This window comes from Bos indicus, chromosome 22 (assembly GCF_029378745.1).
Source record: "Bos indicus isolate NIAB-ARS_2022 breed Sahiwal x Tharparkar chromosome 22, NIAB-ARS_B.indTharparkar_mat_pri_1.0, whole genome shotgun sequence".
In the NCBI taxonomy this organism is placed as follows: Eukaryota; Metazoa; Chordata; class Mammalia; order Artiodactyla; family Bovidae; genus Bos; species Bos indicus.
In genome coordinates this window covers 40423781-40442181 of record NC_091781.1, presented here as the reverse complement: position 1 = coordinate 40442181, position 18401 = coordinate 40423781, and the positions used below count along the sequence as shown (strand labels likewise).

Genomic DNA, 18401 nt, shown 5'->3' with positions numbered 1-18401 from the left:
GCCAAGTACATGAGAAGATGTGGAATGAAAGTACAGCATAAAGTTAAATGATAAAATGATAAAACATTAATCAGATCTGGCAGTAACACTGGCAGCATTTAATCCCAAAGCAATGAGGCTTATACGGGTTCATGACTACCGGAGATAATCTACATGGTACTTTGCCACGTTATTTATTTTACCCTAGTTTTTTGATCTCAGATATCTCTATATCTTGCCTCATTGAAAACTGCAATAGGTAATATCCTATGAGAAACAGGATATTGAAAATAATATCCTTAGTCAGTGATACAGAATCAGTAAGTGCACATTTCCTTCCCATAATAGTCCTTACCATCTCTTAAGAGCTTCTGTATGCCAAGTATCTTGCTTATCCCTTTATAATAATTGCCATTTAATCCTTCATAAGCATTCTGTGAGGCAGTTCCCATAATTAGCCCCATATTTTGGAGGAAGATACCAGAGTTCAGAGAGGTGAAATGAGTTAACCGAGATTACACAGCAAATGGCAGAAACCTGTCAGTCTCCTTAAAGAAAAGAAACAGTGAAGTATAGGTCTTCAGAATCATGAAGGACATGCCTTTTACTATGAAGAGAGAAAAGGGAAGTCTTTCTAAGCAAAGAGAAATAGGTGGAGATGCTAAAAGTCAAAGTTATAGAATGCAATTCCTCCTTCTGCTAATAATTAATATTAAAATACTCCTCTTTTAGATCTATATATTTCATATTGACAGCTTTCATGTTAAAAAGAGCTTTGCTTCAGGGCTCAAAAACACTAACCAGAACCATAACACAAGGATCAAACAATTCTGTGCAAAACTCACACCAGGGTTCCATTTCAGCTCATTTCATTTACCATCCTTAAGCCTTCTTCATCTTCCAGAAAAACCCTCTAGACAGGAAGGTGATTCACCAGAAAGAAGTCAGGGCCATCAAGAAGTGAAGATGTCTGACTCATCCCTCCATAATCTGCATTTGGTGAGTATTTCTAGAAAACACAGCAATGTGTCACAGCCCTACACATTTGAGGGATAGTCTTGCCCGATTTTGTAAACTTTGCATAAATCTATAAGTTTTAAACAACTGTGGAATACGAGAGACTAGAAGGCAGACAATGTAAAATGGAAACAAGAGAATGGATCGTGACTGAAAGCATAATAAATGTTTGTGTTCTGACACATGGGGCTGTTCAATATTTATATTTATTACACATGCTAAATTGTTAGCTGAGACTTTGGAATGGGGAGATACTGTGAGTGGAATAAAGATGAGAAGGAATGAGAGAAGAGGAAAGGGGGATGTACATATGAGTTCCAGGAAGGGTTTAAATGAACACTGTCCACTGATATCATGCCAGGGAAGTATTGCCCATATTCACGTATTTCCAGTCCTTTATTGCTATTTTTAAAAATGCATATTAAATGTATCCAGTGAAATCATTCAAATACATACAAAGATGAGTAATTACTTTGTCCTATCCGCAAGTCTTTTTTATAAGATATATTCTTCACTGTCCCAGCAAATGCCACTAGAACTTCCTCTGACCAAGAACAATCCATTGCCATTTTAGGAGGTACATTTCATGTCAGATGTGACCTCCTGCCACTACTAATGCCATCTCATCTCCAGGATCATTCTCAAAACCACGTAAAGCCTAACAACTCGACTATGTAACTGTTTAACCTTACTTTTTACACACAAAAATTATTAAATATGTGTAACTGTCTGGTGGGGGGAGACTAACATAATAGATGTCAATCAGGCAATAGTTAGACTACATTTCATAAAAGGGAAGGTAATGCTTTCTTCAAAAAGTAAAGTCATCACTCCTTATTTAACTGACATAATATTTATACCCTGAGTTTTAAATGGCCGCTACAAATAGAAGTCAGGAGAGGCTAAATTCTCTACGGAAATCGAGCCCTGAAATTCTACCTGTTTAAGGGTTCTATTTTATGTGTACATAGGAATCTTACTGCTATGATACAGATGTCCATAGTAAGTCAGGTATGCCTAATTCTATGAAAAAAATCTGAAATTAAGTAAACACTACCTGCCTGAAGACTGTTACTTCCTCAGAGTGCTCAACAGAAGGGTGCACGGAGTTTCTGCAGAGGCTGTTCGGCAGGTTGGCAGTCCTGGAATACCTACATCAGAAAAGAGAAATTCAGATGATCATTTCTGCAGTGATCCAGATGGCTTATAGGTACAGCTTCATTAGGGACATTCAGCATGAATACTGAGCAAACAGGACTGCATTGGTACTGTTGAAAGGGTAAAATAAAAGCACATGTGTAATGTCTAAGTATTGTCATTGGTCTGCACTGACCCCTACAAGATCACATAAAGGAAGAGGCAGAATGGTGCTCTGAAATTCCATCTTCCACTTCTAGTCAGTCCTGGGCTGTTCTAGCTGCATTGTTATTTGACCCTCTTCATAGTCAGCCAGTACTGCCATTGGGGTTTTCCATTTTGCAGAAAGATGAAGCCAACCTGCCAACCTGTCAGCAAGAGTACCTCTCTGGTTTTGTGGTTCAGTTCAGTTCAGTCGCTCAGTCGTGTCTGACTCTTTGTGACCCCATGAATCGCAGCACGCCAGGCCTCCCTGTGCATCACCATATCCCAGAGTTCACTCAGACTCACGTCCATCGAGTCAGTGATGCCATCCAGCCATCTCATCCTCTGTCGTCCCCTTCTCCTCCTGCCCCCAATCCTTCCCAGCATCAGAGTCTTTTCCAATGAGTCAACTCTTCGCATGAGGTGGCCAAAGTACTGGAGTTTCAGCTTAAGCATCATTCCTTCCAAAGAAATCCCAGGGCTGATCTCCTTCAGAATGGACTGGTTGGATCTCCTTGCAGTCCAAGGGACCCTCAAGGTTTTGTGGCGGTCTATGCCAAATCATTTGGCCAGTCTGAAGGGTACTTTGTGGGTCAGTTTACCTACTTTCTTTTGAAACCCTAGTGTCCATGAGAATCAGAAGGAATCTGACAACAGAAGGAACAAAGGTTTGTGGTCCTACTAGCCTGAGTTTCAATTCTAGTAATGTATTTCACTATCTCTGTGTCTTATATAGCTGCTGAACTCCATTGAGCCTCACTTTTCACTTCTGTCAAATGGGCATAATAATATATATATGAAGGGTATATTTATAAAGAGAATATTTTTTTTTTAATTAGGACAAAACACCAAGCACAATTTCCTGGCACATGTTAGGGACTTGTATGCAGGTCAAGAAGCAACACTTAGAACTGTTCTTGGAACATGGAACAATGGACTGGTTCAAAATTGGAAAAGGAATATATCAAGGCTGTATATTGTCACCCTGCTTATTTAACCTATATGCATAGTACATCATGAGAAACACTGGGCTGGATGAAGCACAACCTGGAATCAAGACTTCCAGGAGAAATATCAACAACCTCAGATATGCAGATGATACCATTTTAATGGCAGAAAGTGAAGAGGAACTAAAGAACCTCTTGATGAAGGTGAAAGAGAAGAGTGAAAAAGCCAGCTTAAAATTCAGCATTCAAAAAACAAAGATTGTGGCATTCAGTCCCATCACTTCACAGCAAATAGATGGGAAAAAGTGGAAACTGTGACAGACTTTATTTTCCTGGGCTCCAAAATCACTGTGGACAGTGACTACAGCAACGAAATTAAAAGATGCTTGCTTCTTGGAAGAAAAGTTAAGACCAACCTAGACAGAGTATTAAAAAGCAGAGACATCACTTTGCTGACAAAGGTCCATATAGTCAAAGCTATAGTTTTTCCAGTAGTCATGTACAGATTTGAGAGTGGGACCATAAAGAACAGTGAGTGCCAAGAACTGATGCTTTCACATTGTGATGCTAGAGAAGACTCCTGAGAGTCCCTTGGACAGCAAGGAAATCAAATCAGTTAATCCTAAAGGAAATCAACTCTGAATATTCATTGGAAGGACTGATGCTGAAGCTAAAGATCCAATATTTGGCCACCTGATGCAAAGAACCAACTCACTGGAAAAGACCCTGAAGCTGGGAAAGATTGAGGGCAGGAGGAGAAGAGGAAAGATTGAGGGCAGAGGATTAGGTGCTTGGATGGTATCACTGACTCAATGACATGAGTTTGAGCAAATTCTGGGAGACAGTGAAGGACAGGGAAGCCTGGCGTGCTGCAGTTCATAGGGTCGAAAAGAGTTGCACAAGACTTAGCAACTGAACAACAAAGAACATGAAACAGACAGAGAATAAGTAACCAAAACATATAAGGAACTACTAAAATCAAGAAAAAAGATGAACAAACATAGGGAAAAATGGTTGTTCAAAGAAGAAATCTCAATGAACAATGAACATTAAAAAAAAAGCTCAGAATCACTAGAGTAAAATGCATATTTGCATATTATATTAATGGAATTCCATTTTTATTTTGTTAGAATAGTAAACACGGAAAAGGTAGACAAAAGCCAGTGTTGTCTAAGATGTAGGGGAAAAAATAGCATAATACTCTAGTTTACCTCTGGCCAAATCATGAATTGGTATATCTTTCTGGTGAGCAATTTCATTATATTTATCAAAAGTAATACTACAATATCCTATGGTATACTGATTCTTCCTACAGGGTATCCTGGACTCAAGCAACACGGACACAAGAAGACACATACTAAAATAATACTGAAGTGTTTTTGTTTTTGTACAGCAAACTTTGGAAATGATCTAAAGGTGGCACTGGAAATGGAATAGGTCAATAAAATGCACTATATGTATAGGATGGAATATTATGGAGCTGTTAAAATTGATCAATTGATTTTTATGGCATCAATGCAGCTAATTTTTGTAAATACTGTGATGTTAAAAAAGCAACAAGGAAAGATTTAAACATTAAATATTCAAACAAAATAGTGTATATTGGTTGTTGGTATATATGTGTGTGTGCATAAAAAATACAAACAATACACTAGTTAAAAACATCCTAAATTTATAGTAGGGAACTTTTGGTAGACAGCTGAGACAGTAAAGAGTGGAAGGAAGGCCAGATGTGGTACTTAACAGGGAATTTGGTTTCATCAGTAATTGCTTTGAAAAGAAACAAACACACAAACTGGAAGTAAATCTGACTAAACATAAACAGATGCTCCTTTTTAGATAGTAGGAATACAGATGCCTATTACACTACCTTTTGGACTTGTCTGTATCTTTACATTTTTCTCGAAATAAAGGAAGTAAAGGGAAAGGGAGGGAGGAAGAAAGGAAGGGAGGGGAGACAGGAGGGAGGGGAGAAGGAGACAGGGAGGAAGACGTCCATCACCAGTTCCTGTGTACACTTAAACTGGCCTCGGGTGGTTGGTTTCTTTAAGGATGCAACTCAAAACCGGTTTCATTATCAGTGAGAAGGATGGTGATTCCTCCCTGGTTGGCTCAGCTCAGAGGACTGAATTTAAGTTCAGCCAGTAGAGGGAACCATCTGTCATTTGGAAAGACACTCAGCCCTTAGCCAGGAGACCCCTTCTGCACATACCAGCGCCTCTGGGAAGAGGGAACATACATTTACAGACCAAGGAAACTTGGAGCACACCATGGACATCTTTTCAACCTTTCTAAAAGGTTCGCTGTAATTTTGTAGAATCAAGGGAACAATATGTCTGATTAGTTCTTCAGCCGACTGAGCGATTTTGTTTTTTATATTTCTCTCCTTGAAGTGAGTTTGCCATTAACCTTGTATGTTCTAGGGTTTGAAATTAAATTCTCCCCCCTCCAAAACGGAATTTTTGCTTTAAAATAAAAGTTAGCTTTAAGATAATTTATTTCTACTAGTAATACTGAAAGACTCTCTTTGAGGTGAGGAGGTCATTCTTTAAAGAGACTAGAATTGCAAAGAGTGTTCCTTTTCTTCTTGGAGGGAGAATCTGTGGAGGAAAAAAAAAGCTTGCAGGAAAGTTCAATAATCATGAAGTGAAAGCCCCAGAAGATCCAATGCTTCCTCCTGGGCCAATACTGTGTTGAAAAATGCCTTCTATGTACACTTCCTTGAGAGACCTTAAGTTCTTGAAGAATCAGTTAGCTAAACTCTTAAAGGAAAATTTGGCAATCCCTGTATCTACATAATGCACCCATGAGGGCAGAAGGCACCAAGGCAACGCTGGACATGCCTCAATTGCTTCGCCCCATCACAGACCTTATATTTAAATATTGCCATCCTTTTGTGTCATCCTAGAAGAAGGGATTTGGGTTGGTTTCTAACAACAAAACAAACACATAATGTAGAAAGGGGATGTTATAAAAGAGTTACCAGTGTAAATGTGCTATTTTGTCCCTTTGAAATTGGGTGATGATAAACACAATTCCACACACGGAAATCAGACTTTGCAGAGCTACTACATGGAATCATTTAATTTGTCTGAGTAAGTACTTACAATAATGTGGCTGCTCTGCACTGCAATAAACATTGGCTTTTCAAATGAACAAATGAAATATGTGATAACTCCTTATTAACAGAACTGCAGCAAAGGACATTAACCAAGGGGGTGGTGCACCAAAGAAGACTCATGGGGGAAGAGAAAAAAATCCCACTCCAATGCTCTGAAAATGAAAATAAAGAATCTTATGGCCCCTGATTCTACATTTTTTTTTTTTTTTTTTTTGCTCCTGGCTAAAAACAGGGTGGAGGCCTCACAATGAAGTGATAGAGAACTGTTGCTATTTTGGGTTGTCACAAGGTAACTTATCACACTGCTCAGGACACATGAGGACACTATCAATTTGTTCCTCCAGATCATAAACCAGAGGATGCTTTAGTAAAATAGCATAGGGAGAACAATTTTGCGTGGTGGTTAAGAATGTTCATTTGAATCCTGGGCTCCACCAGCCAATTAAGTGCATGACTTTATCGGAATCATCAATCTCCTTTAATGCTCATTTTCCTCGTTGGTAAAATGCAGCAAATAATTTTGCCTTCCTCATTGAGTTATAAGGGGTACATTTTATGTAAAGGGCCTGGAACATGGTTAGAATTTAACAGAAGTAGCTACCATCACCTTTTCTTTTTTTTTTAAGCATCAGCATCATTATTATTATGTTTAACAGTATCCTCATTATTATATTTAACAGTATCCTCGTTTTCATCCATTATCCTCATTTTCATTGAAAATTCATTAAAAGCACAACCCACCATGCTGTTTGGTAATTAGTGACTTTCATTCACTTAACAAAGTATTTAATGAGTATCTAGTAAGTGCCAGACTCTATGATACAGGATGGGGTATGAAGGTGATCAAAATCAAAAGTGATCTATGCCTTCTGGAGCCTACTAGAGGAGACAAACAGTAGTCAAACAGTCCCACAGGGAGTGAGTATTTTCCACCTGCAGGGAGAGCTCCAGAGGAAGGAAGCAAATCCTTTTCAGAGATACTAAAACAAACGAAGTTGGATTTAATGTGAGAACTGAAGTATGGCTTTCTAGGGAGAGAGAATACAACATTCAGGGGCAGAGTAGTATCTTCATTGTTACTGAAAGTCAGTGCAAAATCGTCCATTGAATGGCCCATTTTAATTGAAGAACTATACCTCCACTACCTGGGGCTTCCCAGGTGGCTCAGGGGTAAGGAATCTGCCTGCTAATGCAGGAGACACAGGTTCAATCCCTGGGTTGGAAAGATGCTCCAGACGAGGAAATGGCTACCCACTCCAGTATTCTTGCCTGGGAAATCCCATGGATAGAGGAGCCTGGACAGCTACAGTCCAGGCTTGCTAAGAGTTGGACATGACTTAATGACTAAAATAACAACAGTCTCCAATAACTACTTGGCACTGGGCACCTGTGCTGAGCCCTGGGACATAACAGTAAGCAAGACAGATATGAATTCATGCCCTAAATCTTTCCTCCCCATACTTATTCCTCAGTATGAAAACTGCACTAAAGCCAATGTTCACTTCGTAAACCAGTAAATTCCACCTTCAGTTTTGATCCCAAAGAAATTCTACCAGAGTGAAAAACTATGATGCTTTCCCTGGTCAGACAAAGAATTCCCTTTCTGCCTTAGAGACCAGGAAACTTACAACCAAATTTAGTTCTTCCATCCTATAGGTTCATACTAATAAAGATGATCACAATTCTGTCTTATGGTTATTTTATTATTTGCACATTACCTTTAATTTAGTAAACAGCTTCAAATTCTTTGGGAAGTTGGCTAAAAGAGAGGAGGGAAGGGAAACTAAATGAGGAAAATAAGGGGAGGTTTTTGAGGTCTGGAATTGTTCAAGGTGCTGTTTGCAGTTTTCATAGCATCTCACACAGATGTTGAATGGAAAGCACTTAATAACTTTGGACTGATGCATGGATCAACGTTGAATACACAGCTTTCTTGGCTCAACATGCGTTCCATTATGGGGGATGGGAGGGACTGAAACTTGCCTAGTGAAGTGAAAGTCGCTCAGTCTTGTCCGACTCTCTTCAACCCCATGGACTGTACAGTCCATGGAATTCTCCAGGCCAGAATACTGGGGTGGGTAGCTGTTCCATTCTCCAGATCTTCCCAACCCAGGGATTGAACCCAGATCTCCCACATTGCAGGCGGATTCTTTACCAGCTGAGCCACCAGGAAAGCCCTGAAACTTGCCTGCTTCGCTTTGATTTTCAGTTTGAGAGGGAGAACTCAAAAAAGTAGGTGAAAAATTTAGCATGGTTGTCACTTGTCAAACATTTCAGTAACCAAAGAGAAGAACCATGGAGACCACAAAAAGAGCATCGTAAGAGAACGTTAAAGTATCCTGAGAGATTTATTTCAGGCAATAAGGTCCCTGTAATAGAACATTTCTCTCTGTTACTTTAGTGCTAGTCAAAACAAGAGAAATGTCATAGTTTAAACTGATGTCTAAGTAACAGGAAAATGTTAAGTTGCTTTATGACAAAATGGAAATATATTTGTAATTCTATTTCCTGGTGTTCTCTCACTTATGCTGGAGGAAAAAAAAAAAAACCTGTTAGTCCTTTTGATTTAAAACTCCCCATTGGGATAACTAAACTATAATCTGTCTGGTTAACTACCAGGAAGAGGAGGAATAAATTTAAAAGAAATTTAGAAGACACCCACTTTATCAATATCAGAGCATTGTGGAGTTCAGTCTTATTTATAGCTAAATCTACCCCATTCTCACACACACACATATACACACACACGAATGTTGCATTCAAGAGGTATTAAAACATTTCATTCCTGTTCTTAGCTCGACATACTAATGAGAGTTTCTGAATTAATCTCTGATCATGAACTGCCTGTTGATGTAAAATAACAGCAGTAAAGAGTGTACAGCTTGCTTCAAGTAGCTAGCTAAGGCCAGTTTCATAATGCTTCAGTTCTTTGACAGGTAGAAAATTAAATCAATCCTGTATTCACCTAAGATTAAATCATTTCTGTATTCTCCTAAGATTGAATCATTTCTACATTCCTCAGAAACTCTACAGTACTAAAAAGTATATCACTTTTCCAACAAGTTGATAAGCTGAGAAGAAAATAATATTAAGGGATTGTACTTGAGGAAATAGTTAAAAGGGGAAACTCAGAAAACAAGCTGGTGGAGATATATAATGAGGAGATTCTCAAAACGTCAAGGTGAGAGAAGGAAGGAATTATAGCTGAATAACTTCTTTTTTAAGGTAAGTTATTCCTTAAACCAATTACCAAAATGTGAGAGTTCCTCTCATGGTTCTCAACCTTACAGTCTGAAAGGGAACTTCTTATAACTCAAGACTAAGAGAGCCAATTACTTCAGCACCAAGCTACATCCTAAATCCCTGGACTTGGCAGTTCAAAAAAAAAAAAAAAAACCTCTTGGAAAGTGTTCTTATAAAATCTTCACTAACAGCTCTGACTTTATAAATGTAGATTTTAAAAGGATGAATGAAAACTAACCAATTAGATAGCAAAGTAAGGAAGAGAAAGCACTGAATAAAAGGCCCACTAGAGTTTCAGTTACATCTCCACGAATAACTAGCTCTGAGACTTAGATTATATTTATAATGAAAATCATAATCATGAAAAATTAAAAATCACACAACATATAGCATGCCAAAGACCTACCATACATTAGCTAATATAGCCCTTATTACAGCCTGAGAAGTTCTCATGGAGCTGAGTATCTTGTCCAAGTGGACCCTGCAGTCCTGAGTGGTAGAATGAGGATTCGAACACAAGACTCTCAGACCCCAAACCCCAGCCTTTAATGACCCATTCTGCAGAAAGTTTGGAAACTTCTTAAGATGATCTAAAAGGTTTCTATCAGCAATGAGGTGCTAAAATTTATGAGGCAAGATACTATAGCAGAAAAAGCTCAGGTTCTGAAGTGACTTTGGGGCCCAGGAGAGCAGCTTCTTCCCTAAGCCATGGATCCTCAGATAACACTGCTTACTTTACAGGCTGTCCTAAAGCTTAGAGACAATACTAGAGCTATATGGACTGTAGTCCGCCAGGCTCCTCTATCCATGGAATTCTCCAGGCAAGAATACTGGAGTGGTAGCCATTTCCTTCTCCAGGGGATCTTCCTAAGCCACAGATCAAATCCGGGTCTCTTGCATTGCAGAAGATTCTTAACCATCTGAGCTACCAGGGAAGCCCAATAATAATGACAGCTAAAATTAACACAAGGCTTATTATGTGTCTGGGACTGAGCCTTTTTCACACATTAAATCATGCAATCACAGTGACCTAAAGAATATCGTTATTTTTATTCCTGTTTTGCAGATGTGGAAACAGAGGCAAAAACAGTTACCTGACTTAAATCATAGTAACTAAACTGCAGATCTGGGATTTCAATCCAGACAGACTGACTCCCTCAAGAAATCAGATGTATTGCATATAGGACACATATTGATACAAAAAGGACCTCTGTTATTTCCCTAAATCTACATTAATCCCACCCAGAGTTCAAGATAAATTCAGGAGAACAGAACAAACCATACAGACATCCAGGTGGTTTGATCCTTGGGTTGGGAAGATACCCTGGAGAAGGAAACAGCTACCCACTCCAGTACTCTTCCCTGGAGAATTTCATGGACAGAGGAGCCTGGCGGGCTACAGTGCATGTAGCTCTAGTATTGTCTCTAAACTTTAAGACAGCCTGTAAAGTAACCAGTGTTGTCTGAGGATCCATGGCTTACAGAAGCAGCAGCTCTCCTGGGCCACAAAGTCACTTCAGAACCTGAGTTTTTCCCATTATCATATCTTGCCTCCATTATCGTATCAGAAAATCAGAAGAAAAAAAAAAAATCTGACATCAATAGGAACTAGCCAGATAGTGATACATCACATATACCACATATACGCATGCACATATATGGCTAAGATTTGTTTCGTTCTCTATATCCTGTCTGATTGCTCCCTTCATGCTGATATCTTATTACTTTCATTTTACTTATAAAATCACCATAGCTCCATAAAAGTTGCTTTTCTGCTTTCAATCTGGGAGAAATTCAGTCTCTTATAAAGATTTATTTTACTAATATATTTTATTTAACCCGAATATAAAAGTATTTCAACATGAAATAAAAACTAACAAGACATTTTACATTTACATATAAGTGAAGAAGGGCTTTCCAGGTGGCAGTAGTGGTAAAGAATGCATTTGACAAGGCCGGAGACATAAGAGACTTGGATTATATTCATGGATCAGGAAGATCCCCTGGAGGAAGGCATGGCAACCCACTCCAATATTCTTGCTTGGAGAATGCCATGGACAGAGAAGACTGGTGGGCTACAGTCCATAGGGTCACAAAGAGACACAACTGAAGCGACTCAGCATGCACACATGCATAAATGATGTATTCAAAATTCTTAATATGTTGTACATTTACAACCCATCTCAAGTCAGAAAAACCATGTTTCAATGTTCAGTAACAACACGCTGCCAGTGGCTACCATAGTGGACAACGCAGGACTAGAGTGACTGGCTTCCTGGTGGGTATTTTAGTTCTCTTTTCTTGGGCTGGTCAAAGTCCCCAGAAAAGTGTTGTCCAGTCTCCTGCCTGAGTGCCACTGTTCTGGGATCCACATGTGGGAAAGAGCAGTAGCCCCAGTATACAGACTTTCACTTGATCCCCATTTTTATCTTCATAGCTCTGTCCTTACCTATGCACAGTGACCCCCAGCACAGACCCTGCGCTTCACCTTTTCCTGCATGGAGGGAGGGGAAGAGGGACAGTTCCCAGGACTAACTATTCAGGTTAGTCAACGACTCTGGGGATCTAATGATTATTTATTGTTTTCTCAACATTCTTTTTTACATTCCTTCACTCCTACTTTCATAGATTTATAATGCCACTAATTCCTGACCCCTTCTGGAATCTGTACAGATTTCACCTTTTATCCCTTCTAAATCAGTCTCTGAACTTTTAAGGCAGCTTCTACAATTACATTGTTATCGTCTCCTCAATTCTTTTTGTTCGCATGTTCCCCCTTTTTATTTTTTTTAATTTTAATTTTTTGATTTTGCATATTTTTCCAATGAAACACATTCTTTTTTATATTTGAGTAATCCCTTTTTTGTCATAGTATATTACACTTTTCTTCCCACAATTTGCCTTCTCTTTTTTGTTTGACTTTTTCCTGCTATAAAGAAATTCAAAGTGGTGTTTTTCGTTTGTTTGTTTCTGCCAGTTTTAATATTTATGAGCTTCCCTGGTAGCTCAGATGGAAAAGAATCCACCTGCAATGCAGGAGACCCAGGTTCAGTTCCCTGGGTCAAGAAGATTCCCTTTATATCTTGACTTCTTTCGATTTGTCCTTAGAGTACCATTTGATTTGATTTGATTTGAAATGCTACTGTCATCATACCGGGGTCTTTTTCTGAGTCCTCTTTTTAATTAAACTTCTTATTTTGAGGTATTTGTAGATTTACATGTAAGTTGTTAGAAAAAACTACAGAGAGATTTGAAATACCCTTTACCCAATTTCTCCCAATGGTAACATCTTGCAAATCTACAGTACAGTAGCAGAATACTGACTTGAATACAGTCAAGATACAGAATATTTTCATCACCATAGCCATCCTTATACTGCCCTTTATAGCCACACCCATTCCCCTCTCACCTCACACTTCCTTAACCCTTGACAACCACGAATCTGTTCTTCATTTATATATTTTTCTTATTTGAAGAACGCTATATAAATGGAATCATACAAATATAATCTTTGGGGATTGGCTTTTTCCCCTATGGTCTAAATCCCTGAAGATTGCACCAAGTAGTTAGTTTCATGTATCAGTAATTCATTGCTGAGTAGCGCCTCCATGGTGTGGATATACTATTGTTTTTTAATCCATTTACCCAATATAGTCATCTGTGTTGTTCCCAGTTTTTGGCTATTACAAATAAATCTACTATGAACATTCATGCACAAGTTTTATGTGAACATACATTTTCATTTCCTCAGGATAAATAAGTGAATACTTTGATAAGAAACTGTGAAACTATTTTCCAGAGTCCTGTTACCATATCGCATTCTCAGCAGCAATATATCGTTTGTCTGCATCCTCATTAGCATTTGGTGTGGTCAATATTTTTTTTAAGCCAGTAAAGTAGGTATATAGTGATGTATCACTGTGGTTTTAATTTACATTTCCCTTTGAGAGTCCCTTGGACTGCAAGGAGATCCAACCAGTCCATTTTGAAGGAGATCAGCCCTGGGATTTCTTTGGAAGGAATGATGCTAAAGCTGAAACTCCAGTACTTTGGCCACCTCATGTGAAGAGTTGACTCATTGGAAAAGACTCTGATGCTGGGAGGGATTGGGAGCAGGAGGAGAAGGGGACGACAGAGGATGAGATGGCTGGATGGCATCACTGACTCGATGGACGTGAGTCTGAGTGAACTCCGGGAGTTGGTGATGGACAGGGAGGCCTGGCGTGCTGCGATTCATGGGGTCACAAAGAGTCGGACACGACTGAGCGACTGAACTGAACTGAACTGATGGCTAATAATGTTAAACATATTTTGATGTTCTTACTTGCCTTCTATAAAACCTCTTTAGTGAAATATCTCTTCATGATTTCTAACTGGATTGCTTTTTTTTTTTTTTTTACTGTTGAGTTTGAGAGGTCTTTATATAATTTAGATACTAGTCCTTTGTCAGATATATGCTTTGTATATGTCTTTTGATCCACTTATCAGGGTCTTTTCCCCTTCCTGGATCATAACCTTGTTGTGGTGAAGGGGCTTACATAACTCAATGAAGCTATGAGCCACTCTGTGCAGAGCCGCCCAAGATGCACGGGTCATAGTGAAGAGTTTCGACAAAACGTGGTCCACAGGAGAAGGAGATGGCAACCCGCTCCAGTATTGCTTCCAGAACCCCATGAACAGTGTAAAAAAGCAAAAACACACGACACCGAAAGATGAACCCCAGTAGGTCGGAAGGTGTCAGTAAATCCTAAAGGAAATCATCCCTGAATGTTCACCGGAAGGACCGATTCTGAGACTGACTACTTTGGCCACCTATTGTGAAGAGCTGACTCATTGGTAAAGATCCTGATGCTGGGAAAGATTGAAAGCAAAAAGAGAATGGGGAGGTAGAGGATGAGATGGTTAGATAGCATCACGGACTCAATGGACATGAATGTGCGCAAACTCTGGGAGACAGTGGAACATAAGAGCCAGGCCTGCTGCATCCATTGAGCCACAAAGAGTCGGAAATGACTTAGTGACTGAACAGCAACAACAATCACGGTCTTTTACAGAGCACAAGTTGTAATTCTGATGATATCTAATACATCATACTTTTTTCCTTTTATGAATTGTACCCTAATGTCAAATCTAAGATCTCTTTGCCTACTACTGGATCCCAAGGATTTTCTCTTATGTTTTCTTCTAAAAGTTTTATAGCTTCATGTTTTATATTTAAGTCCATTATACATTTTGAGGTAATTTTCACAGAATGTATAAGACTTAGTTTTCCCTCAAGAACGGTAATGCTCAAAATCACTCAAGCCAGGCTTCAACAGTACATGAACTGTGAACTTCCAGATATTCAAGCTGGATTTGAAAAGGCAGAGGAACCAGAGATCAAATTACTGACATATGTTGCATCATAGAAAAAGCAGGAGAGTTGCAGAAAAACATCTGTTTTATTGACTATGCCAAAGCCTTTGACTGTGTGGATCACAACAAACTGTGGAAAATTCTTCAAGAGATGGAAATACCAGACCACCTTACTTGCCTCCTGAAAAATCTGTATGCAGGTCAAGAAGCAACAGTTAGAACTGGACATGGAATAACAGACTGGTTCCAAATCAGGAAAGGAGTACATCAAGGTGGTATACTGTCACACTGCCTATTTAACTTATATGCAGAGTACATCATGCGAAATGCTGGGCTGGATGAAGCACAAGCTGAAATCAATATTGCCAGGAGAAATATCAATAACCTCAGATACACAAATGACACCACACTTATGGCAGAAAGCGAGGAACTAAAAAGCCTTTTGATGAAAGTGAAATAGAATGAAAAAGTTGACTTAAAACTCAACATTCAGAAAACTAAGATCATGACATCTGGTCCCATCACTTCATGGAAAATAGATGGGGAAACAATGGAAACAGTGAGACTTTATTTTGGGGGGCTCCAAAATCACTGCAGATGGTGACTGCAGCCATGAAATTAAAAGATGCTTGCTCCTTGGAAGAAAAGCTATGACCAACCTAGACAGCATATTAAAAAGCAGAGACATTACTTTGACAACAAAGGTCCATCTAGTCAAAGCTATGGTTTTTCCAGAGTGACTGAACTGAACTGAACTGAATGCCAGGATGAAGTACAGCATATCTGGAGAAGCAAAGAAAGATAAAGTGGGAAGATAGGTAAAGGAGGGACCATGGAGGACCCTCAGGTCAGTTCATTCACTCAGTCGTGTTCGACTCTTTGAGACCCTGTAGACTGCAGCATGCCAGGCTTCCCTGTCTATAGCCAGCTCCCAGATATTGCTCAAACTCATGTCGGTGATGACATTCAACCATCTTATCCTCTGTCGTCCCTTCTCCTCCAGCCTTCAATCTTTCCCAGGATCCGGGTCTTTTCCAATGAGTCAGCTCTTCTCATCAGGTGGTCAAAGTATTGGAGTTTCAGCTTCAGCATCAGTCCTTCCAATGAATATTCAAGAGTGATTTCCTTTAGGTTGGGCTTCCCCTGTGGTAAAGAATCCGCCTGCAATGCCGGAGAACTGGGTTCAATCCCTGTGCTGGGAAGATCCCCTAGAGAAGGGAAAGGCTGACCTACTCCAGTATTCTGGCCTGGAGAATTCCATGGATGTTATAGTTCATGGGGTCGCAAAGAGTCAGACAGGACTGAGCAACTTTCACTTTCACTTTCACTTCCTTTAGGTTTGACCGGTTTGATCTCCTTGCAGTCCAAGGGACTCTCAAGAGTCTTCTCCAACACCACAGTTCAAAAGCATCAATTCTTCGGCATTCAGCTTTCTTTATAGTCCAACTCTCACATCCATATGTGACTACTGGTAAAATCATAGCTTTGACTAGATGCACCTTTGTCAGCAAAGTAATGTCTCTGCTTTTTAATATGCTGTCTTGGTTGGTCATAGCTTTTTCCAAGGAGAAAGCATCTTTTAATTTCATGGCTGCAGTCACCATCTACAGTGATTTTGGAGCCCAAGAAAATAAAGTCTGTCACTGTTTCCACTGTTTCCCCATCTATTTGTCATGAAGTGATGGGACTGGACACCATGATCTTAGTTTTCTGAATGTTGAGCTTTAAGCCAGCTTTTTCACTCTCCTCTTTCAATTTCTTCAAGAGGCTGTTTAGTTCTTCTTCACTTTCTGCCATAAGGGTGGTGTCATCTGCATATCTGGGGTTATTGATATTTCTCCTGGCAATCTTGATTCCAACTTGTGCTTCATCCAGCCCCGCATTTTGCATGATGTCCTCTGCATATAAGTTAAATAAGCAGGGTGACAGTATATAGCCCTGATGTACTCTTTTCCCAATTTGGAACTAGTCCTTTGTTCCATGTCTGGTTCTAACTGTTGCCTCTTGACCTGAATACTGATTTCTCAGGAGGCAGGTCAGGTGGTCTGGTATTCCCATCTCTTGAAGAATTTTCCACAGTTTGTTGTGATCCACACAATCAGAGGATTTAGCATAGTCAATAAAGCAGAAGCAGATATTTTCTTGGAACTCTCTTGCTTTTTCTATGATGCAACGGATGTGGGCAATTTGATCTCTGGTTCCTCTGCCTTTTCTAAATCCAGCTTGGACATCTGGAAGTTCTCAGTTCACGTACTTTTGAAGCCTCACTTGGAGAATTTTGAGCATTACTTTGCTAGCATATGAGATAAGGTACAATTGCACAGTAGTTGGAACGTTCTTTGGCATTGCCTTTCTTTGAGATGGAATAAAAACTGACCTTTTCCAGTTCTGTGGCCACTGCTGAGTTTTCCAAATTTGCTGGCATATTGAGTGCAGCACTTTCACAGCATCATCATTTAGGGTTTCAAATAGTTCAACTGGAATTCCATCACCTCCACTAGATTTGTTTGCAGTGATGCTTCCTAAGGCTCACTTGACTTCAGACTCCAGAATCTCTGGCTCTAGGTGAGTGACCACACCACCATGGTGATCTGGGTCATGAAGATCCTTTCTGTATAGTTCCGTGTATTCTTGTCATCTCTTCTTAATATCTTCTGCTTCTGTTAGGTTCATACCATTTCTGTCCTTTATTGTGCCCATCTTTGTGTGAAATGTTCCCTTTGTATCTCTAATTTTCTTGAAGAGATCTCTTGTCTTTCCCATTCTATTGTTTTCCTGTATTTTTTTGTATTGATCACTGAGGAAGGCTATCTTATTTCTCCTTGCTATTCTTTGGAACTCTGCATTCAGATGGGTATATCTTTCCTTTTCTCCTTTGCATTTCACTTATCTTCTTTTCTCAGCTATTTTTAACACCTCCTCAGACAACCCTTTTGCCTTTTTGCATTTCTTTTTCTTGGGGATGGTTTTGATCACTGCCTCCTTTATAATGTCATGAAGTTCCGTCCATAGTTCTTCAGGCAGTCTGTCTATCACATCTAATCTCTTGAATCTCTTTGTCACTTCCACTGTATAATCATAAGGGATTTGATTTAAGTCATACCCGAATGGTCTAGTGGTTTTCCCTACTTTCTTCAATTTAAGTCTGAATTGGCAATAAGGAGTTTATGATGTGAGCCACAGTCAGCTCCCAGTCTTGTTTTTGCTGACTGTATAGAGCTTCTCCATCTCCTGCTGCAAAGAATATAATCAATCTGATTTCGGTACTGACTATCTGGTGATATCCATGTGTAGAGTCATCTCTTGTGTTGTTGGAAGAGGGTGTTTGCTATGACCAATGTACTTTTTTTGGCAAATCTCTGTAAGCCTTTGACCTGCTTTGGTTTGTACTCCAAGGC

At 39.4% G+C, this 18401-nt stretch overlaps 1 protein-coding gene across 9 annotated transcripts in view; it reads right to left on the bottom strand.

Annotated features, from left to right (window-relative positions):
* FHIT (fragile histidine triad diadenosine triphosphatase) overlaps positions 1-18401 on the bottom strand; it is a 1527031-nt gene that overhangs the window by 1090996 nt on the left and 417634 nt on the right. For 7 of the 9 annotated variants that reach the window (XR_011563133.1, XR_011563134.1, XM_070777130.1 and 4 more), the window contains one exon: positions 2054-2147. The gene's annotated coding sequence lies outside the window, so the exon portion shown is untranslated. The remainder of the gene's footprint in view (positions 1-2053; positions 2148-18401) is intronic. The other 2 variants (XM_070777132.1, XM_070777131.1) reach the window with 1 other exon arrangement.